Below are 24,228 nucleotides of genomic sequence, written 5' to 3'. Positions count from 1 at the left end.
GTGCATCAAAAATTTGATTCTATTCTTCTGCAAATTAATCACTTTGTTTAAAAAAATCCAAGACACTAATTTACTTTCACCAACTTTTTCCACCTCATAGCATTTCAGAACAACTCATCATATTGAAAACCTAGAAGCTCAGATTGCGGAAAAGGAAACAATATTTTCTCCCATGTAGTGTATTAAGTTTCTAAGCAACACTTAGTAAGTAATCTGCCCATCCTTCACAGTAATCTAACGCTGCCTCTTCAAGTAGCATCTTCTTTTAATGAATAGGACTGTTTCTGATTCATTTAATCTGTGCTGCTGTTCCAATTGACTTTCTTGCACCAATAGAACAATATCTTAAATATTGTAACTTTATAAGTCTTGCTATCTAGCAAGGCAGGTGTTCCAGTCCTGCTCTTTTGCCCAGATTGCAGTGCAGGGGCATGATCTCGGCTCACTGCAACCTCTGCCTCCCAAGTTCAAGTGATTTTCTTGCCTCAGCGTCCTGAGTAGCTGGAATTACAGGCACAAACCACCATGCTCGACTAATTTTTTTGTGTTTGGTTTCTACTTTTGATATCTTCAGTTCAATCCTTGTAAGAAAGAAATTATTTTTATTTAGATTTCCTCATGGAGTTAAGTGGGAAAAGTAATTTTTTAGGTTAGATTAGGTTAACTCCGTATTTCTTGGATTTCTTCTAAATGCCTTGTACTAAACAATACAGTCAACTCCTGAATTTTCTCTCCTATCTCATTCTTTTTCTCCTAAAATGAATATAATAAAAAGTGTTTTTCTTTTTAAATGCTTTTAAATTCGTCTTTTCCCTATAACGTAAATATTCTCTTATGGCAGTTGGTTGGCCGCATGGACTACAAATACATTTCTAGTGCTAAAATGATACGGTGTTCAAACAGCAGTTTGGCCACTCTCATACTGACTATAAGACAAAAAGAAAAGTTATTCTTTTGCTCGGAGGTGTTAGCCTCTAAGCAAAATCTGCCACATTTAAAAAAGAAACACAAGGCCGGGCACGGTGGCTCACACCTGTAATCCTAGCACTTTGGGAGGCCGAGGTGGGCAGACTGCCTGAGCTCAGGAGTTCGAGACCAGCCTGGGCAACATGATGAAACCCCGTCTCTACTAAAATTAAAAAAAAAAAAAAATTAACTAGCCGGGCGTGGTGGCGTGCCACCTGTAGTCCCAGCTACTCAGGAAGCTGAGGCAGGAGAACTGCTTGAACCTGGGAGGCGGAGGTTGTAGTGAGCTGAGATTGTACCACTGCCCTCCAGCCTGACGACAGAGCGAGACTCCATTTAATAAAAAAAAACACACACACACAAATGTCATAGAAATAAAAACACATATATATATATATATATATAATTCTTTAAGGATGGAAGTGTGGGGGTGGGCTGGTTTGTGGAAAGGTGCTCTTTTGACAATATCAAAAAACAAAAATCAAATTTCTGGTTAATGTTTCTTTCATGGCTTTTACAATAACTATAAGGAAGTATAAAATTTTATTTTATTTTTAATATAATAAACATGATAACCAAATTCTAAAACCAAAGCTATGTGAATGGCCACTTTAAGAAGACACAAATTTTATAAAAGTGTTATTAATACCACCTTACACTCTCACTAGAAAGGTAAAAGAGATTTCACGGGTTGAAAGTTAACTTTCAAAAAAAAACTCCATCGGAATTTTTACTGAAATTACATTATATATACAAATGAATCTGAGAAGGAACTGATGTTATAGTAAATGTCCCTGTAAAATAGTATGTTTCATAATTGCTTCTATACAGGCCTTGAAAATTTTTTGCTAAATATATTCCAAAGTATTTGTCTCTGATTACCTAATATAATTATAAATGGTATTTCCCATTTAATTATACTTAGAATTGATTAGTCCTGTGCCTTTGGATGAGCCACCATGGCCACCTTAATTTTAGATGTTATTAAACTAGAAGCACACTTTTACATTAAACAATTATTTTTTAAATTTATTTATTTATTATTTGTTTTTGAGACACAGTCTTGCTCTGTCGTTAAATATTTATTTATTGTTTGTTTGTTTTTGAGATGGAGTCTTGCTCTGTCGCCCAGGCTGGCGTGCAGTGGCACAACCTCAGCTCACTGCAAACTCCGCCTCCCAGGTTCACGCCATTCTCCTGCCTCAGCCTCCCGAGTAGCTAGGATTACAGGCGCTGCCACCATGCCCAGCTAACTTTTTGTATTTTTAGTAGAGACGGCATTTCACTATGTTAGCCAGGCTGGTCTCAAACTCCTGACCTCGTGATCTGCCCACCTTGGAACAATTACCTTTTTAAAACATTTTTTTCCCATAGGCTTTTGGGGAACAGGTGACATTTGGTTATGTAAGTCCTTTAGCAGTGATTTGTGGGATTTTGGTGCACTCACTACATGAGCAGCATACACTGAACCCAATTTGTAGTCTTTTATCACTCAATTCCCTCCCACCATTTCCCCCAAGGGCCCAAAGTCCATTGTATCATTCTTATGCCTTTGCATCCTCATAGCTTAGCTCCCATTTATGAAAGAGAACACAGGATGTTTGGTTTTTCATTCCTGAGTTACTTCACTTAGAGTAATAGTCTCCAATCCCATCCGGGTTGTGAATGCCACTAACTCATTCCTTTTTATGGCTGAGTAGTATTCCACTGTGTATGTAACAGTTTCTTTATCCTCTCCTTGATTGATGAGCATTTGGGCTGGTTCCATATTTTTGTAATTCTAAATTGTGCTGCTTTGAACATGAGTGTGCAAGTATCTTTTACATGTAATGACTACTTTTCCTCTAGATACCCAGTAGTGAGACTGCTGGATCCCACTACTGGTATGGTAATGCTACTTTCAGGAAGGAATCTTCACATTGTCCGTATTAGTTGTACTAGTTTATATTCCCACCAGCAGTATAAGAATGTTCCCTTTTCATCACATCTGCACCTTAACATCCATTATTTTTTGACTTTTTAATAATAGCTACTCTGACTGGTGTGAGATGATCTCATGATTTTGATTTACATTTCCCTGATCATTAGTGATGTTGAGCATTTTTAAATATGTTTGTTGGCCATTTGCCACTTGTGTATATTCTTTTGAGAATTGTCTATTCATGTCCTTAGCCCACAGTTTTACGGGACTGTTGAACTTTTTGTTTGAGTTTGTTGTAGATTGTGGATATTAGTCCTTTGTAGGATGTAGAGACTGCGAAGATTTTCTCCCACTCAGGTTGCCTGTTTACTTTGCTGCTACTTTTGGCATGCAGAAGCTCTTTAAGTCCCACCTATTTATCTTTGTTTTTGTTGCATTTCCTTTTGGGTTCTTGGTCATGAAATCTTTGCCTAAGCCAATATCTAGAAAGGTTTTTCCAGTGTTAACCTCTAGAATTGTTAGTTTCAGGTTTTAGATTTAAGTCTTTGATCTACTTTTAGTTGATTTTTGTATAAGGTGAGAGATGAGGATCCAGTTTAATTCTTCTACATGTGACTTGCCAATTCTCCCAGCACTATTTGTTGAATAGGGTGTTCTTTCCCCACTTCATGTTTTTGTTTTCTTTGTTGAGGTTCAGTTGGCTGTAAGTATTTGTTAAAACAATTTCTTTTAGAATCTTCTGTATTTCTCAGGCCAGGGATGTGGTGGCTCACGCCTATAATCCCAGTACTTTGGGAGGCCAAGGCATGCAGACTGCTTGAGTCCAGGAGTTCAAGATCAGACCGGGCAAAATGAAACTCCGTCTCCACTAAAAATGCAAAAGTTAGCCAGCCACGATGGCACATGCCTGTAGTCCCAGCTACCTGGGAGGCTGAGGTGAGAGAATCACCTGAGCAAGGGAAGTCAAGGCTACAGTGAGCTGTGATCATGCCACTACAACCGGAGTGAGTACCTGTCTCACTCACACACAAACACACACACACACGCAACTACATTTTCCAATCAATTAATCATTTATGGTAGGCTTCATTTCTTTGTAAGGATTCAAAGTTTTGTTCTTTTTTTTCAACTTTTATTTTATTTGAGATAAGAGTTTCACTCTATCGCCCAGTTGGAGTGCAGTGGTACGAGTTCAGCTCACTGTAACCTCCGCCACCTGGGTTCAAGCGATTCTCCTGCCTCCGCCTCTCGAGTAGCTGGGATTATAGGTGTGCACCACCATGCCTAGCCCATTCTTGTATTTTTAGTAGAGACGGGGTTTCACCATTTTGGCCAGGCTGGTCTCAAATGCCTGACTTCAGGTGATCTGCCCGCCTCGGCCTCCCAAAGTGCTGGGATTACAGGCATGAGTCACTGCGCCCAGCCTATTTCTTTCTTTCTTTCCTTTTTTTTTTTTTTTTGAGACAGGGTCTCACTCTGTCACCAGGCCGGGCCGGAGTACAGCGGCCTGATCTCAGCTCACTGCAATCTCCACCTCCTGGGTTCAAGTGATTGCCCTGCCTCAGCCTCCCGAGTAGCTGGGATTATAGGTGCATGTCACCACACCTGGCTAATTTTCAACTTTTATTTCTGATTCACGGAAGTACACTTGCAAGTTTGTTACCTGGGTGTAATTATGCGTTGCTAAAGTTTGGGGTACAAATGATCTCATCACCCAGGTACTGAGCATAGTACCCAAAGTTTTCAACCCTTGCCCTCTCCATATCTCCCCAATCTAGCAGTCCGCAGTGTGTACTGCTGCCATCTTTACGTCCATGAGTACTAGATATTTAGCTCTTACTTATAAGTAAAAACATGCAGTATTTGGTTCTTTGTTCTTGTGTTAATTTGTTTAGGGTAACTTTTCATCTACTGTAACATTCCTTCTGCCATAAGAACCTTAACATTTCTTGTAGTTCATGTCTGCTAATGATGAATCCACTCAGTTTTTATTTGCCTGGAAAAGTTTATTTCTCTTCACTTTTGAAGGTTATACTTGCTGTAAGAAATTCTGGCCAGGTGCGGTGGCTCACACCTATAATCCCAGCACTTTGGGAGGCCAAGGGGGCGGGCAGGTCACAAGGTCAGGAGATTGAGACTCTCCTGGCCAACATGGTGAAACCCCATCTCTACCAAAAATACAAAATTTAGATTGGCATGGTGGCATATGCCTGCAGTCCCAGCTACTTGGGAGGCTGAGGCAGGGGAATCACTTGAACCTGGGAGGCAGAGGTTGCAGTGACCCGAGATCGCGCCACTGCACTCCAGCCTGTGGACAGACTGAGACTCCATCTCAAAAAAAAAAAAAAAAAAAAAAAAGATGGCCGGGTGCAGTGACTCACGCCTGTAACCCCAACACTTTGGGAGGCCGAGGTGGGCTAATCACAAGGTCAGGAGATCGAGCCCATCGTGGCTAACACGGTGAAACCCTGTCTCTACTAAAAACACAAAAAATTAGCCAGGCATGGCGGCATGCACCTGTAGTCCCAGTTACTTGGGAGGCTGAGGCAGGAGGATGGCGTGAACCCAGGAGGCGGAGCTTGCAGTGAGCCGAGATCGCGCTACTGTACTCTCCAGCCTGGGAGACAGAGCGAGACTCTGTCTCCAAAAAAAAAAAAAAAACAGAAAAGAAAAAAGAAAAAAAAATTATAATGGCTGGGTATGGTGGCTCATGCCTGTAATACAAACACGTTGGGAGGCTGAGATGGACAGAGTGCATGAGCCCAGGAGTTCACGACAAGCCCTGGCAAAACAGTGAGACCCCATCTCCTTAAAAAATAATAAAAAATTAGCCAGGCATGATGGTGCACACCTGTAGAGTTCCATCTACTTGGGAGGGTAATGTGGGAGGATCACTTGAGCCTGACAGTATGAAGCTGCAGTAAGCAATGGCTGCACCACTGTACTCCAGCCTGGTAGAGCAAGATCCTGTCTCAAAAGCAAACACGCAAACAAAAATTTGTTGTTTTCATTTAGCACTTCAAACATGTCATGTCATTTCATTGCATTGCATTTGGCTTGAAAATTTTTCGATTAGTTTTAAGTACGCAGTAATTTCCATATTTGCTTATCTGACAGTAATGTGTCCTAATTCATTGGCTGCTTTTGGCATTTTATACTTGTCACTGCTTTTGAGGCATTTGGTTATGATGTGGCTTGATATGTGTTTTTTTGGTTTGTTTTGTGCATATTTCTCTTGCTTGTAATTCTTTTTCTTTTATTCTGTATATAATATTCAAACTTTTGTTTTAAGACAGAGTTTCGCTCCTCTCCAGGATGGAATACAACGGCATGTCCCCTGCTCACTGCAACCTCTGCCTCCGGGTTCAAGTGATTCTCCTGCCTCAGCTTCCCAAGTAGCTGAGATCCCAGGTGATCACCATGATACCCGGCTAATTTTTTTATTTTTAGAGATGGGGTTTCACCATGTTGGCCAAGCTGGTCATGAACTCCGGACCTTAGGGGATCCGCCCACCTCCGCCTCCCAAAGTGCTGGGATTATAGGCATGAGCCACCATGGCTGGTCAATATTCATACATTTTTATGCAGTAATGTGGTATTCTGCTACATACATAAAATTGTATTGATCACGTTAAGGTATTTAGAGTTTCCACCACCTTGAGTATTTCTCTCTTTTTGTTTTCTAAGATGGAGTCTTGCACTGTTGCCCAGGCTGCAGCCCAGTGGCAGGATCTTGGCTCACTGCAACATCCACTCCCTGGGTTCAAGTGATTCTCATGTCTCAGCCTCCCGAGTAGGTGGGATTACAGGCGCATGCCACCATGCCTGGTTAATTTTTATATTTTTAGTAGAGACGAGGTTTTGCCATGTGGCCAGGCTGGTTTTGAACTCCTGGCCTCAAGTGATCCACCCGCCTCGGCCTCCCAAAGTGCTGGGATTACAGGCATGAGACACCATGCCCAGTCAGTATTTATCATTCCTATGTGCTAGGAACATTGAAGTCTTCTAGCTATTCTGAAATATAAAATGCTGGATGCGGTGGCTCATGCCTGTAATCCCAGTACTTTGGGAGGCTGAGGCGGGCGGATTCACGAGGTCAGAAGATCAAGACCATCCTGGCCAACATGGTGAAACCCCGTCTCTACTAAAAATACAAAATTTAGTTGGGCGCAGTCGCATGCATCTGTAGTCCCAGTTACTGGGGAAGCTGAGGCAGGAGAATTGCTTGACTTATTAACTACAGTCATCCTGCTCTGCTATAGAACACTGGAACTTATTTCTTCTTTTTGAATGTATGTCTCTACTGATCAATCAACTTCTCTCATCCTAAATCTACTACACACACACACACACACACACACACACACACACACACCATCATTCCCATTCTTTGCAATTCTTTAAGCTTCTTGGCTCTGCATGTTTATAATGTTCTTGCAAATATGAAAACATTTTGTACATTATTTAATCAAATATTTTCACTGGCTGCCTCCTTGTCCTTGCACCCTCCCCCAACACCAGAATGCCAATGGTGCATACATAAATACTTGATATCATTCCACGGGCCACTGAAATTCTATTCAGTGTACCCCCTGTTGCCCCCATCCCATCTATCGTATCTGTGTTTCATTTTGCATTGTTTCTATTGCTACATTAAAGGTCGCTGATCTTTTTTTTTTTTTCTTTTCGAGACAGGGTCTTGTTCTGTCAACCAGGCTAGAATCATGGCTCACCACAACCCCAACCTCCAAGGCTCAAGTGATCCTCCTGCCTCAGCAGCCTCCCAAATAGCTGAGAGTATAGGCATGCAACACCACGATCCTTTTTTTTTTTTTGGCTTTTTTTTGGAGACAGGATCTGGCTCTGTCACCCAGGTTAGAGTGCACTGGCGCCATCTCGGCTCACTACAACCTCCGCCTCCCAAGTTCAAGTAATTCTGGTGTCTCAGGCTCCCAAGTAGCTGGGAATTACAGGTGCATGCCAACACACCCAGCTACTTTTTGTTAATTTTTAAATTTTTTGTAGAGATAGTGTCCCCTTATGTTGCCCAGGCTGGTCTTGATCTCCTCGACTATAAGAATCCTCCTATCATGGCCTCCCAAAGTGTTGAGATTACAGGTTGGGATTACAAGTGTCAGCCACCACGCCCAGCTTGATCTTTTCCCATGTCTAATATCTTGAAATCACCATCTAGTGATTTCATTTCAGTTGTGTTGTTAATCTCTGAATGTTCATTTGAGTCTTTTTAATGTTTTACATTTCTCTTATGTTAACGTTTTCCTTTAAATCCTTGAGTACACTGAGTATATTATAATCATGCTCTTTTCTGCCATTTCCTTCATTCTGTCATCCTTGCATCTGTTTCTGTTGTTTGCTCCTTTAAAGATTCTGTTACTGGTCCAGAAGCATAGGAACTGATAATACATGTCCAGAACTCTTATGTAAGTTCAACATTCCTGGGACATCAATATTTGTGATTTGTCTAAACAAACTGGAATTTAAAAAAAAAAAGTTTCCTCAGTATAGATAATTTGAAAAGTACTGACCTAGACTTTTAGGTTCAGTGTTAATATGGACATATTTTCTGTATACTTTGGTTAGTTTCACTTACCAAGGCATTTCATCACCTTTACTTCATTTATCTCTTTCAACGTTTCCTTAAATGGGTCTGCTCATTTCAGTGCTTCATCTAAACTTATTTTAAATATTAAGGTTTGAAAAACCTTCTGATACCAGTATTCTTGACAACAATTTTTGTTATGGCTTTAATATCTGAATGACAGTTTGGTGGGATTTAAAATCTAGGTTCTTTCTCTTCAAACCTTAAAAAATGCTCCCAGCACTTTGGGAGGCCGAGACGGGCAGATCACGAGGCCAGGAGATAGAGACCATCCTGGCCAACACGGTGAAACCCCATCTCTCCTAAAAATACAAAAAATTAGCTGGGCGTAGCGGGCACCTGTAGTCCCAGCTACTCAGGAGGCTGAGGCAGGAGAACAACATGAACTCGGGCGGTGGCGCTTGCAGTGAGCCGAGACTGCACCACTGCACTCCAGCCTGGGTAACAGAGCGAGACTCGGTCCCCCCTCCACCAAAAAAAAAAGCTAATACATTTTTTGTTTACATTCAAGAGTTACTGATGAAAAAGTGTGATGTCAATCTAATTCTTCTTCACTTGTTTGTGACTTTTTTTTCCCCCTCATCTCTGTAAGTCTTTAGCATTTTCTTTATCTCTGGCAGTCTTATATTTTAACTTTAACATATGTCGTGTTTCTTCTCTCTTGACTCTGAGCCCCTTTTGAGATTTCTCACCTCTCTCTTTTCTCTCTCACTTTAATTCTAGAAACCTATCCCTTTTATCCCTTTAAGTATTTATTCTCCATTTAAAAAAAAATTCTCTCCCTTCTTAGATTCCTATCTTCTGGATGTCAATACCTTTACTTCCGTATTTGATAGCTGTCAATTTTTCTTTTATATTTTCTATTTCCTTGTCCTTTTATCCCCGTGAAATATTCTCTTTAATCTTCCAATTAACAATTTTGTTCTTCAAATTGATCAATTCTGTTACTCAACTTTTGTTTGTTTGTTTGTTTTCTCTACGACTGAGTCTCGCTCTATTGCCCAGGGTGGAATGCAGTAGTGCTATCTTGGCTCACTGCAATTTCCACTTCCCAGGTTCAAGCAATTCTCCTGCCTCAGCCTGCTGGGTAGCTGGGATTATAGGCACACGCCACCACACCCAGCTAATGTTTTTGTAGTTTTAGTAGAGACAGGGTTTCACCATGTTGGCCAGGCTGGTTTCGAACTCCTGACCTCAGGTGACCCACCTGCCTCAGCCTTCCAAAGTGCTGGGATTACAAGCATGAGCCACCATGCCCGACTCAACTAATTTTTATATTTTTAGTAGAGATGGTGTTTCACCATGTTGGCCAGGTTGGTCTTAAACTCCTGGGTCTCAAGTGATCCACCCATCTCAGCTTTACACCACCTCAAGATTACAGGAGTGAACCACCATGCCCAGCCTATCCTACGTTTTGTATTATGCTTTTGATATTGAGTAATTTTTTCTTTTCCATTTCATATTATTAGTATCTTCCTCTAATATTTTTAATACATTTATTAGGACAATTTTACATTCATCATTTGTCTAATCTAGTATTTCTACTATTAATGGCATCTGTAATCCAGTATATTGTTTTTCTTTCCTCTGAATGTTTTCTTTGGTCTGTGTGCTCATTTTCTTCTAGGAAGATACATTTAAGCAATGTATACAGAGGATGTCAGCCCACAATCACCGTCAGCCCCACTGAGCTCAAGACGTACAGGTGGAAAATACCTAAGGTGGAATATTTCAGGCAGCAGAAAACCACAATCACTCATCTTTTCTCAAAATAATTCCTTGGAAAAGTAGCTTCACTATTTTTTCACATGTTAAAGTATCTAAATGGAGACTCTCCTTAGACTACTGTGATAATATGAAATATTTATTTGGTTTTTGTCTCCATTTTCTGACATACAGCTTCTAAAATCCTTGTAGATAAAGGCGCTAGGAGAATCTTTTGTTCTAATATTTGTCCTTTGACTCCTGGTTCCTGACACCAAGTTCCTAAATCCCTTGGAATTTCCTGGGTGACAGAAGACTCTTTTGTTCTAATGAGGCAACCTTGGTGGGCTCCTAGATAGCCCCAGGATGGTGCTTGTTACCAAGGGAACCAACTATGTGTTTAGAGAGTTGGAAAGTTCATAGTCCCACCCCAGACCTCAAGGGAGAGGAGAGGGGCTGAATGGAGTTGATCAACAATGGCCAATTATGTTATCAATGATGCCTATGTAATGAAGTCTCCATAAAACCCCCCCAAAATAGAGTTTGAATGAGCTTCTAGGCTGGTGTACAATAACACATCCATGTGCCAGGTGGGTGGCACACACAAACTTCACAGGGATGAAAGTTCCTGTTCTCTGGACCATTACAGATCCCATCCCATGTATCTTCTTCATCTGGCCACTCATTTGTATCCTTTAAAATATTCTTTGTAATAAATTGGTAAACATAAGTAGTAAGTAAAGTGGTTCTCTGACCTTTGTGAATTGCTCTAGCAAACTAATTGAACATGAGAAGGAGCTGCTTTACACCTGATTGGTGAATTTTATAGCTGCTCAGTCGGAAGTATAGGTGACAACCTACTACTTGCGATTGTCATCTGAAGTGGGAGGCAGTCTTGTGAGATTGAGCCCTCAATCACTGGGATCTGAAGCTAGCTGTAGGTAGATAGCATGAAAAAACAATTCAATTAGAGGACATCCAGCTCATGTCTGCTGAAGAACTGCTAGGTGTGTAAGAAAATACCCCAACACATCTGGTGTCAGCAGTGTTTGTTGTGTTGAGCCGATAGTGGGAAAAACAATTTGGTTTGGTTTTTCCTCTATCTCTTACCAACTATAGTGTATTAGCACTGAGAATCTCTGGGTAAGAGACAGGGAAGGAAAATTTCATTTTTTCAATCCACTCAGAAGCAAAGAGCCTCTGCAATATCCTGAATTGACTCCTCAGAATACCAAAGGTCTGAGACTTTACAAGTGTACAGGGGTTAGGCACCTTTACTTCAAAGGGGCGAAGAACTTCAATAGTTTCTTTCCTATTTTTTCTTCTGATAGCCAAGAGAATGCCTTCTCTCTTCAACTGGGACAAAGCTTCTATTCCACACACCAGTTCAAAAAAGTCTTTCTTCCACCAACCTAAGGTTTCTCACCATTTGCTCAGATACATTTAGTTTTCCCTTATAACTCTGTTGAAGTTGATCTTGGGCGAGGAAGCCAATAGCCACACTTCTTGAATGTCTTTTAAGGAATCTAAATCAGTTCATTCATTGTAATGATGAAATATTTTCTCATCTGAGTATATTAAGAGGATTTTCCCCCAAAGCTTTCAAAACAGTTCCTTGTATTTTCCTGGCTATTCTTTTTTTTCTACATGTTTATTCTCTCTCATGTTGGGAAAGCTCCTTTCAAATGTTGCACATGCCTTGGTTACCAATTTACATAAAAGAGAAAAGAATATGATTAAAATGAGTGGGTGTCAGTTTACTGAGGATGATTTGGAAGTGTCTCACCTAAGGATTCTAAGTTTTCAGAATATTTTTTTCTCTGGAGAATTCAAATTTCTACAAAGACAAAACCCCCCTCCAAACTCTTACTTACAAAAGGCATACGCCAACTTGCAGTATATTATGATCGCAAGAGAAGGAAAGTGACTTAGGTGGAGGGGACTCAGTATGATGATTTTAAAGTTGCTAAATTATAAAACAGAAAATGCAAGAAATTAAGATAGAATAGGGTTTAACTTTTTACAGTTATTTGAACTGTTAAAAAATTTTCTAGCCAGGCACGGCGGTGTACTCCCAGAACTTTGGGAGGCCGAGGCGGGTGGATCACAAGGCCTGGAGTTCAAGACCAGCCTGGCCAACATGGTAAAACCCCCTCTCTACTAAAAATACAAAAATTAGCCAGGCGTGGTGGTGCGTGCCTGTAGTCCCAGCTACTCGAGAGGTTGAGGCAGGAGAATTGCTTGAACCTGGAAGGCAGAGGTTGCAGTGAGCCAAGATCGCGCTACTAGACTCCAGACTGGGCAATAGAGTGAGATTCCATCTCCAAAAAAAAAAAATTTTTTTTCTAAGTTTGTCAAGGCACAGTTGAGAGAAGAACAGAATCTATATCAAATGTTAGTATTAATGTAATTAATATATAGATGTATATTAAATATAATTGTTTAAGTAGTCATAAATACAGAGGCAGAGCTGGGAAAAGTATTTTATATATATAAAAATTTAACATACATACATAGATCTATATATGAAAATTAGATAATGTTGAACAAAAAGTAGAGAAGAGAGAAAAGGAAAGAATTGCCTCCTTGGGCAAGACCAAAGAAGCACTGAGTAAGAGTGTGTGAGAGAGTAAAGCTGACAAAGCTATACTGATAGCTATGACAGACAGGTGGTGCCAAAGCTGAAACACAAGGAAAAACCTGTTGGCCACAACAAATTAATTAAGCCTAGAAACAACACTGGTGCCGGGTGCAGTGGCTCACACTTGTAATCCTAACACTTCTGGGAGGCCAAGGTGGACAGATCACTTGAGGTCAGGAGTTTGAGTCCATCCTGGCCAACAAGGTGAAATCCCGTCTCTACTAAAAACACAAAAATTATACAGGCTTGGTGGCGCACACCTGTCATCCCAGCAACTAGGGAGGCTGAGGCAGAAAAATCACCTGAACCCGGGAGGCAGAGGTTGCAGTCAGCCGAGATCGCGCCACTGTACTCCACCCTGGGTGATAGAGCAAGACTGTCTCAAAAAAAGAAAAGGGGGAAAGAAACGGCACTGGTATATTCTGAAGCACAAGTTAAAAAACAATGTTATCCATTCAAAAACCAGAAGTAATATTGATAAGAGCACAATAAGGTCAGGTACATAAAACTAAAAAAATTCAAGGCATACTTAGATGTGATATAAAATGAGATGGCTAGTACAAAGGCCTGCAGGGGTCATCTTGTGCATTCTCTCAATCTTCAAATGTCTTTGTGTTAGGGTTCTCCACAAAAACAGGACCAATAGAGTGTGAGCATATTTGTGTGTGTTTCTGTGTGTGTAGGCATATATGTGTGTGTGTGTATGCATATATATAGGCTCATTATCTCATATGATTATGAAGGCCAACATCCCATGATCTGCAGCCCGCAAGCTGGAGAAACAGGAAAGCCAGCGGTGTGTCTTGGTACAAGGCTGAAGAATGAAGAACCAGGAGCACCCACATCTGAAGGCAGGAGAAGAAGGATGCTCCAGCTCAGGAAGAGCCAATTCATCCTTTGTCTGCCCTTTTTTTTTCCCCCCGCTATGTGGGACCCCAAAGGATGGACAATATCTGTCCACATGGATAAGGGTGTGGTCTTCTCTACTCAGTCTACTAGCTAAAATGCTAATCTCTTCAGGAAACACCCTCACAGACACAGTCAGAAATAATATCTTACCAGTATCTGGGTATCCCGTGGCCCAGTCAAGCTTACAACATAAAATGAACCATCACAGTCCTCAAACAACACTATCTTGTATATCCTTAAAACAGAGAAACCAAGGTAAAGGAAGTAAACAGCTAAACCAAAAATCAAACTTGTGTCTATCTAAATCAAGAGCTCAAACACAAATGCCAACTAAGATTCTGTGGAGGAGATAATAGTACAAAATTGGGCCCTTGCTCCAAGAAAGTTCCTGCAGACGGAGATCAGATTTATAGACATCAAACAATACAAACCCTGTATTATTCTATATTGACTACAACTTATAAACAAAGAAGCCTAGAGGAAAGAAAGATTCAGAATTAAACAGATTCCTTCATTCAATGAATGCTTCCTAAGAATCTGATATGTGACAAGCACTGGTAAAAACAGTCAAAGCAGCGTGTTAACAAACTTCGTACCTACAGAGCTCACAATCCTGTGTGAGTGTAGAAATGGCAATAAACAAGTAAACAGGTTTGTCAGATGATGATAAGTGATTTAGAGAAAAATAAGCATTTTCAGGAAGAAAAGAGGTTCCAGGGTGGTGGTTTACATAGGGTAGTCACTGCATGTAAGTCTAATCAGAAAACGTTTAATAGAAAAGATAGAACTTGAACTAGGCTTTGAGCTAGACTTTGAGTTAAACTGTAAATTGCTGGAGTCATGAAATCCTTGGCTTGCTTCATACAAACCAAACATAGATTTTTACTGTCAGCTGGCTATCTACACCTAAAGCCATCATAGGTGGCCTTTATTCTCATAAAATGACAAAGATACATATAATCTTAATTCTTAATATTACAAACTCAGACACCTGATTTTGTAAGCATACTGAGACTAAATGTCCTCTTAGGGACAAACTTAGTAATCAAGCTCATAGATACTGATATATAAACCAGAATGCAAATTTATTACTTTAAAATGATAATTATTAGCTGTTAATTAGTGTAGAAAGCATGGGGATTAACAAATAATACAAACTTTTTGTAGGAAAGCTAAATCAAAATATTACTTGATAAACACAAATGATGTAAAATAGAGGAATAATAAACCCAAGAATAGTAGAATAGGGTTTCTTCTACCTCAGTGTTTTTGTTTTTTGTTTTGTTTCGCTTTGAGACAGAGTTTGGCTCTGTCACCCAGGATGGAGTGCTGTGGGGAAACCACAGCTCACTGCAGCCTCAACCTCCATGCTCAAGTAATTCACCCACTTCAGCTTCTGGAGCAGCTGAGATCACAGGCACACACCACCCACCCAGCTAATTTCTCCGACAGTGTTTAAATGAGCAATGTCAACTTCTGGCTCTTTGGACCTCTCTTTTCCATATCTAGAGCCTAAAAAGAACTTCTTTTTTCTTTCCTTCTAAATTCAAAAAAGGAGTAAATACAACTGATTAGATATCTAACTACTAAATTCAATTATATTTTAGTGCCATCTCTCAAGTTCCGTTAGTATGTACTTGACATTCAGTTAACTTATAATTGATAACAGTTAATTTACCTAAAAATATTTCATTTATTCTGGACACAGTTAAACATAATTCTTGCTAGAATAAACTGTAAGTTTAAATCTCAGTGAACTATTTTATTTCCAACTTTTTAGGGATCATATAGTTGTTTCCATATCCTCCAGTGTCTTAATGTATATATTCTATGTAGATCAACATACTTATATTTATTCCATCTACATATTAACTACTAAATCCATCACAGCACAGTTGTTTTTTGAATTATAAAAAAATTATTTTAAACAACAGCAGCAATATAATGAAGACAAAGATGCATATGTGAGCATAACATATTTTAGTACAACCAAGAACATATTTCATGTAATGAAGTATACATATAGGGGAACAATGAGCAACATGAATAGGTGACAAGAAAGAAATTACATTTGTAATAGACAGGGAAGCGTAACAATTTCTGAGAAGTGTAATAACACAGTGAAAGCCATGTTTAAAGATGATAAAATGGTTGGGCGCTGTGGCTCACACCTGTAATCCTAGCACTTCGGGAGGCCAAGACAGACAGATCATTTGAGGTCAGGATTTTAAGACCAGCCTGAACAACATGGTGAAACCCTGTCTCTACTAAAAATACACTGTATTCCAACTGGGGGACAGAGCACAATTCCATCTCAAAAATAAATAAATAAATAAATAAATAAAATATAATAAAATATGAGAGCAGTTTATTACAACGGCTAGAAATCAGTAACGTTGTGAGATACTGCCTATAAAGCCTAACATGGAATACTGAAGGTCCACATCAAACTGGTGGAGGCTGAGAGGAAGACAGACATTGGACACTGACACATTCCTTAAAATACCAGGAGCAGGGCCAGGCACAGTGGCTCACGCCTGTAATCCCAGAACTTCAGGAGGCCGAGGCAGGTGGATCACCTGAGGTCAGAAGTTCAAGACCAGTCTGACCAACATGGAGAAACCCTGTCTCTACTAAAAATACAAAATCAGCTGAGTGTGGTGGTGGATGCCTATAATCCCAGCTAATCGGGATGCTGAGGCAGGAGAATCGCTTGAACCCAGGAAGCAGAGGCTGCAGTGAGCCGAGATCATGCCATTGCACTCCAGCCTGGGCAACAAGAGTGAAACTCCATCTCAAAACAAAAACAAAAACAAAAAAAGCAAAAAACCAAAACCAGGGGCTGGACATGGTAGCTCACGCCTGTAATCCCAGCACTTTGGGAGACCAAGGCAGGAAAACTGCTTGAGTCCAGGAGTTCACGATTAGCCTAGGCAACACAGTGAGAACCCATCTCTACAAAAAATACAAAAATTAGCCTGGTGTGGTAGCACCCACCTGTAGTCCCAGTGACCGAGGAGGCTGAGGCAGAAGAATTGCTTGAGCCCAAGAGGCTGATGCTACAGCGAGCTGTGAAAGCACCACTGCACTCCAGCATGAGCCACAGACTGAGACCCTGCCACAAAACAAAACAAAACAAAACAAAAAACAGGAAAGCTTATAACCTGAAAAGGGACAAGTGTTATGAGAACATAATAATAATAATATCTGGGGCTAAAAGACACGTTTCTATGTAAACATGCTTCACCTTCATTCCAATACTTTGCTTCATTAATGTAAATAAGCCTACACAACTGTGGTTTTATCTGCTGAAATTCAATTTCTAAAAGGATGAAACAAATAGAGAAAGTTACTTCATTGCCATTATATATTTATATCCCCTACCCCCAAGTAAGAGCCTTTTAGTGCTGGCAGAAGAATAAATTTCCAGGGTTCAAGCAATTCTCCTGCCTCAGCCTCCAAAGTAGCTAGGATTCCAGGCATGTGCCACCACGCCCAGCTAATTTTTGTATTTTTAGTATAGATGGGGTTTCGCCATGTTGGCTAGGCTGGCCTCAAACTCCCGACCTCAGGTGATCCGCCCGGCTTGGCCTCCCAAAGTGTTGGGATTACAGGCGTGAGCCACCACACCTAGGCTTACTACTTTTCTAAAAAATTTCGGCCAGGCATGGTGGGTCACACCTGTAATCCCAGTACTTTGGGAGGCCGAGGCAAGCGGATCACCTGAGGTCAGGAGTTCAAGACCAGCCTGACCAACATGGAAAAACTTCGTCTCTACTAAAAAAATATAAAATTAGCTGGGCGTGCTGGCGCATGCCTGGAATCCCAGCTACTTTGGAGGCTGAGGCAGGAGAATTGCTTGAACCCTGGAGTTGGAGGTTGCAGTAAGCCGCGATTGTGCCACTGTACTTCAGCCTGAGCGACTAAAGCAAAACTCCATCTCGAAAAAAAAGAATAGAAAATAAATATATAAAAATGCTATCCAATTTACCTTGTCAAACACATGAAAAATTTTAGAGGATTAGGGCAAAAAGCCACCAATATGTTGATAACCTTTGATTTTGCATATACTTAAAAAAGAGTTCCTACTGCAAATTAATTACAAATTGAAATACATTTTATAAATGAGGTAACACTATATTTGTAGACATGTGATGTTTTGTCTATATTTCTAGTTTTATTGGTGAGCACTTTATGTCATGGCTGTTTCATATCAGTAGTAATTTTCCATTCAAACAACTGAAATTTGCAACATACACATACATAAATGCGTAAATATGGGAAGAACTCTCATCTGAAACTAAATGTTTTCCCTTTTAGACTGTGTATTTTGAGGGTGTAGAGACATCTGTTTACATCTTTGTATTCCAACTTAAATACTTGGCACATACTATAATCTAATAAATAGCTAATAAGTAGAATTATACAAAAATGTCTAACTCAGTTTAATATGTACTTTAATTTTGCTAAAGAGGGCTGTTTTAATTTATCTGGGACATTTATTCTAATTACTTTTATTAGTAAGTAAACGTACATTATATTTTAATTGCATTTCACAAGATCTAGGATTACACTATCATTTCCACAGTGGCAGTGGAACTTGTGAAAACACAGTATTCATGCACTGGAAATTATCTTCACTATTAGCAGTAAAAAATTGGCCAGGTGCCCTGGTTCACGCCTATAATCCCACCACTTTGAGAGGCTGAGGTGGGAGAACTGCTTGAGCCCAGGAATTCAACACCAGCGTGGGCAACATGGTAAAACCCCATTTCTACAAAAAACACGAAAATTAGCTAGGCTTGGTGGCATGTGTCTGTAATCCCAGCTACTCAGGAGACTGAGGTGGGAGAACTGCTTGAGCCTGGGAGGTTGAAACTTTAGTAAGCCATGATTGAGCCACTGAACTCCAGCCTAGGCAACAGGGAGACCCTGTTTCCAAAAAAAAAAAAAAAAACCAAAAACCGAATTAAAGACTATTACTCATCTTCTCAAAAACTCCTAAAAGGTATTTTTGCAGACTGTGAATAAATTCTGTTACTCATTTTTGTGACAGGACAAGTTAGCAACAGGGCCTGAACAATTATTCAGAAACTTGGGCGAATAAGCAAAACTATCTCCATCAACTGAGAAAAAAAAAAGATATGAACTGGAAAAGTCAACTGTGGGTCCACCACAAAAACACTAAAAAAAAAAAAATCATGTCAGCAACAATACACTAACTTGACAAATACGTAAAAACAAATCCACATATGTATATATAAATGGTCTCTGACTTAGAATGGTTCAACTCAGAATTTTTTGACTTTACAACATTGCGAAAGCAATACACATTCAGTAGAAATCGTAGTTTAAATTTTGATACTTTCCCAAGCTAGTGATACACAGTTGATACTCTCTTTCAATGTGGATTAGCAGGAGTAAGCCACAGCTCCCCAGTCAGCCACACTATTACGAAGGGTAAACAACAGAAATTCTACAGTTTATTGTGTTGCCTGATGATTTTGCCCAACTGTAGGGTAATATAAGTGTTCTGAGCATGCTTTTTTGTTTGTTTTTTGTTTTGTTTTGTTTTTTGAGACAGAGTCTCGCTCTGTCGTCCAGGCTGGAGTGCAGTGGCACGATCTAGGCTCACTGCAACCTCCGCCTCCTGAGTTCAAACAATTCTTGTGTCTCAGCCTCCCGAGGAGCTAGGACTACAGGCGCACACCACCAGGCCTGGCTAATTTTTTATATTTTTAGTAGAGATGGGGTTTCACCATGTTGGCCAGGCTGGTCTCAAAGTCCTGACCTCAGGTGATCCACCTGTCCCGACCTCCCAAAGTGCTGGGACTACAGGCATAAGCCACCATGCCCACCCCTGAGCATGTTTAAAGGCAGGCTACGCTAAGTTATGATGTTCGGTAGGTTAAGTGTACTAAATGCATTTTCAATTTAGAATATTTTCACAACTTACAATGGTTTTTAGAATTTAACGTAACTCAAAGAACATCTGTATATGCTTAGTAAGAGAACACATGAAAATAATTCTATTTATGTAGAAGAAGAAAATGGTATCTTTCTAGTTTACCATAGTGCTTTACCATTCATGTTCTACTTTGTTTTAAACATGAAAGTATTATATATTCATGATTTTAAATTTTATTAGAATCTAAAGGTTTATTATATATCTTTATATATATAAATGGCAAAGAAGGGAGAGAATCAAAGAAAATGGCAAAGAAGGGAGAGAATCAAAGATAGTGAGAGTATATCTACACTTTCTTCCTCTTAATGTTCACGTATTTAAAATATTGAAGTTCCTACTCTCCTTTCTATTATCATCTTTTCTTTCTCTTCTTAAGATTATTTCTATTGTTTAGTCTACCTGTATCTCATCTGTTCTACCAGATGCTAATGATCCACTTTCTTTTCACAGATAACATTCTAAAATCAAAAGTTAAAACCATTTCCTCTTTAACAGTCCTCCTCTTTGTATTTCTGAAATTTGGCTTTACCTTCAATGTTCCACTAAAATGCCCAGAATAACACAGCGCTTACTCCAAAAGACTTATTGTTCTTATTTTTCCTTTCTAAAATAATTTTAGAATCTAATCATATCACATCTCTGATACTAACTGTTCAAGGTAGGCATTCCTCTAAGGCTCTGCACAGTCTATTATTCTATGACCTGTATACTCCCCACCTACTTACTTGACTTCATTATCTTCATGTATCACTTTCATTTTGAATCCCAAATTCATAGTAATAATTTATCTGTTTTCTAAAATATGTACTACCAACAGAAAATTTTCAATGTTAGTATCTCAAGCATTTAAAATATAATATGCTAAAACAAAGTTTTTCCTCTCCTTCATTTCTTATTATTCTCCTAGACTCTGGTTTCAAACATAACACTTTTTGTGTATGTGGTCAGCTCATTTCTGCCTGAGCTTTCTGCTTTACCTCTTGGCCTATAAAAATATGTCCAGTCCTCTGTTAAAACTCTTAAACCTACTTCTCTTACTTTTTTCCTATCAAATCTCAATTTTACTTACGTCAAAATTCTCGTCCTACAAAATTATATGTGAAACCGCACAATTAGAATTACATTTCCAATACACTGGCTTACGTGGTTTTTCATTTGCTTGCCCTATTTTTTCCACTTTTAGATTATGAGGTTTTAACTTGCGATTCAAAGATACATTTCAGGTAAGTCCATAAATCCACTGATATTGTATGCAAAACTGTTGGCCTGCATTTGTTTCTAGTGTGATCCAGGTGTTTTATCAGAATGTGTGATAACTTCAAACTTCAATAAATATATATATACATATATATACACAGAGAGAGAGAGAGAGAGAGACAGTCTCGCTCTGTTGCCCAGGCTAGAGTACAGTGGTACAATCTCGGCTCACTGCAACCTCTGCTTCCCAGGTTCAAGCAAGCTGGGACCAGAGGCATGCGCCACCATGCCCAGCTAATTTTTCTGTATTTTTAGTAGAGATGGGGTTTTGCCATACTGGCCGGCCTGGTCTCAAACTCCTGACCTCAAGTGATCCACCCGCCTCAGCCTCCCAAAGTGCTGGGATTACATACATGAACCACAGCGCCCGATCTTTTAACAACCAACATACCATAGATTACTGTATATTCCCAGGGTATACATACTACTCATATTCACTACATGCTCAGAAAGTAACTGCCTATTCTTCACTTACATACTAGTATGTGTATGTCAAAAACCGGTTAACTTCTTACTTTCCACAAGACAACAGCCAACATTTTTCTAACATTATACCATTTACCCTAACTAAAAAACAAAACCAAACTCTATATTAACATTGACTAGATGAAGTCTAAGTTAGGCATGACATCAGACTTCTAAGTGGACCTCAAAATATCAGTCCCACAAGAAAATGCAGCTTATATAAGTAAGAGAAAGGTTACGCTGGATAAGCCACCGTATGTGTCACTAAATTCCATGTCAATTCATGATTTCTAGCAATTCCCCAAAATTTAATATGATGCACCAACTCTATATTGATATAACCAATAAGATAATTCAGATGCAGACATCTCAAGCACCATGTCAGATAATGAAAACACCTAAGTATCACTTGGGTAACGAATACTGGATCCTTATAATAATGGAGGAAAAGACTGTAACCTTGGTGCCAGACTCAGTTTAATTAAATCAAGATGGCAAAGAAGGCAGAGAAAGAAATGAATGGGAAACAGATCTAGTAATAGCTCTGTAACTTACCAACTGTGTGAATTTAGGCCTCATTTAACCTTCCAGGTTTCTCAATTACAGAGATATCTTACATATTACTTAAATGCCTGATAAATAGTATCAATGATTATAATTATCAATTAGATTTCAAAAAGTAATAATCATCTCTATGTTCCATTTATTTTTATAGGTTAAAGAATCACTTTTCAAATGAAAGGAATTCAAATGAATATGCTAGGTTGAAAGTTACACATATTGATTTTTCAACTAACTAGCTCTATGAGGTAGAGCTTTTTAACGTATGCTCTCTAGGAATACTGATCTATCGAAGTGAAAGGCTTAGATTCATTGTTTCTATTATCATTTTCAGTTTTAAACCATTATGCCAATTATCAGACCACAATGCATACCATGAATGACAACCCATTTCTCAAAAATAAAAAAAGCAAACCAGTATATTCTATCAGCATTGTTTACGCTTAATTAACCAGAAATACTTCCAAAAAGGAAAACAGTTTTTATAACATTGACATATTATTTTTCTTTATAATATAGTACAATACACAAAATTAATAGATTCTTACCATTTTTCTATCTATAAATGAAAAACTGTTGACCTTTAAAAGGCATGACATAAAATTTTTAAAACAAATCACGTAATACAGCTTAAGAAAAACAACATCCGTTCTCCCATTTCTTGTATATGAGAAAGGCAGGGCTGGGTGTAGTGGCTCACACTTGTAATCCCAGCACTTAGGGAGGCCGAGGCAAGAGGATTACTTGAATTTAGGAGTTGGAGAACAGCCCAGGCAACAGGGTGCAACCTCCTCTCTACAAAAAATAAGAAAAATTAGCCAGGCATGGTGGCTGTGGTCCCAATGACTTAGGGTGCTGGAGCAGGAGAAGGGCTTGGCCTAGGAGGTTGAGGCTGCAATGACTGCACTCCAGCCTGGAAACAAAGTGAGACAAAAAAAACAAAGACAGACAGACAGACAGACAGACAGAAAGAGGGGAGAGGAGGGGAGGAGAGGGGAGGGGAGGGGAGGGGAGGGGAGGGGGACAAAACACTACTACTAACCATAAATGGCTCCCAAAGCATGAATCTGAGTAAAATGTTACCATCTTGTGGTGAACTCACTCACTGCTTTGCAAAAACTTCTAATTTAGTTGTAATCTACATGACAATTGTGAGGCAGAAACCTAAGAGCATTGCCCACATAATTATTCTTCTGTAAAAAAAGGAAGAAAAGGCTTCTACACTATCTCTTCATTTGAGCACTTAAAATTGTCAGAGATTTTTACAACCCTTGCAAATGAAACGTAAGGGTCATTTTTTCACCTTGATATAATTTCTTAAATTTTGAATATTTAAATACTTACACTTTTTCCAGGAAAATATCTATAGACAGTTTTCTAAATCCAAATACCAAAAAGGAAATCACAAAGCAGATCAATGAAGAAATACAATTTATTCGAATCAGAGGATATTTGGTATACTGATAAAAAGCAAGTAAGTAACAGAAGAGATTCACACTGCACTCCTAAATAACCTTCAAAGACTGTACTGACACAAGACTTGTTACAAAATATATGAGATGCTGACCCAAGAAGAGGTGGTAGACATATTCCATTATTCTTCAGCATGTACTACTTTTTCAGTACTGTTAAATGTGACTAGAATCACAAGTTTTGATGAATAAAGGAGAGACACAACATGGTTTTTGCTGTTTTCTTCTGAATATAAATTTGTGTTCCATTTTAAATGACTGATGTAATTCTTTTTAGATTAGGGAAAAGATACGTAATTTGGATTTCATTTAATAAATCAAATCATACCATCTTAATGTTCACTAAAATACTAATGAACACAGATGAATATAATCTATACTTAAATATGTCAGGAATACATTCCAGAGATTTTTGACTTTTAAAAAATTATCTATTTTGTTTTTAAATCTTGTTCTACCCAGCACTTTGGGAGGCCGAGGCAGGTGGATAGCTTGAGCTCAGGAGTTCAAGACCTGCCTGGGCAACACAGTGAAACCCTGTCTCTACAAAAAATACAAAACTTAGCTAGGCGTGGTGGTATGTGCTGTAGTCCCAGCTACTCAGGAGGCTGAGCTGGGAGGATCACATGAGCCCAGGAGGTGGAGGCTGCAGGGAACTGAGATTGTGCTAATGCACTCCAGCCTGGGTAACAGAGTGAGACTGTGTCTTTTCAGTCAGAAACTCAAACTCACTCTGCCACCCAG

General features: G+C 39.3%; 1 protein-coding gene across 5 annotated transcripts in view; it reads right to left on the bottom strand.

Moving 5' to 3' along the window:
• The window catches only part of JMJD1C (jumonji domain containing 1C), a 374,654-nt gene that overhangs the window by 152,567 nt on the left and 197,859 nt on the right, over positions 1-24,228 (bottom strand). The window lies entirely within an intron of this gene.

The sequence above is a fragment of the Trachypithecus francoisi genome, unplaced genomic scaffold (genome assembly GCF_009764315.1).
Source record: "Trachypithecus francoisi isolate TF-2019V2 unplaced genomic scaffold, Tfra_2.0 Lachesis_group9, whole genome shotgun sequence".
NCBI classification, from domain to species: domain Eukaryota; kingdom Metazoa; phylum Chordata; class Mammalia; order Primates; family Cercopithecidae; genus Trachypithecus; species Trachypithecus francoisi.
Note: the sequence above shows the minus strand (reverse complement) of the source record. Positions and strands in the feature narration are given on the sequence as shown.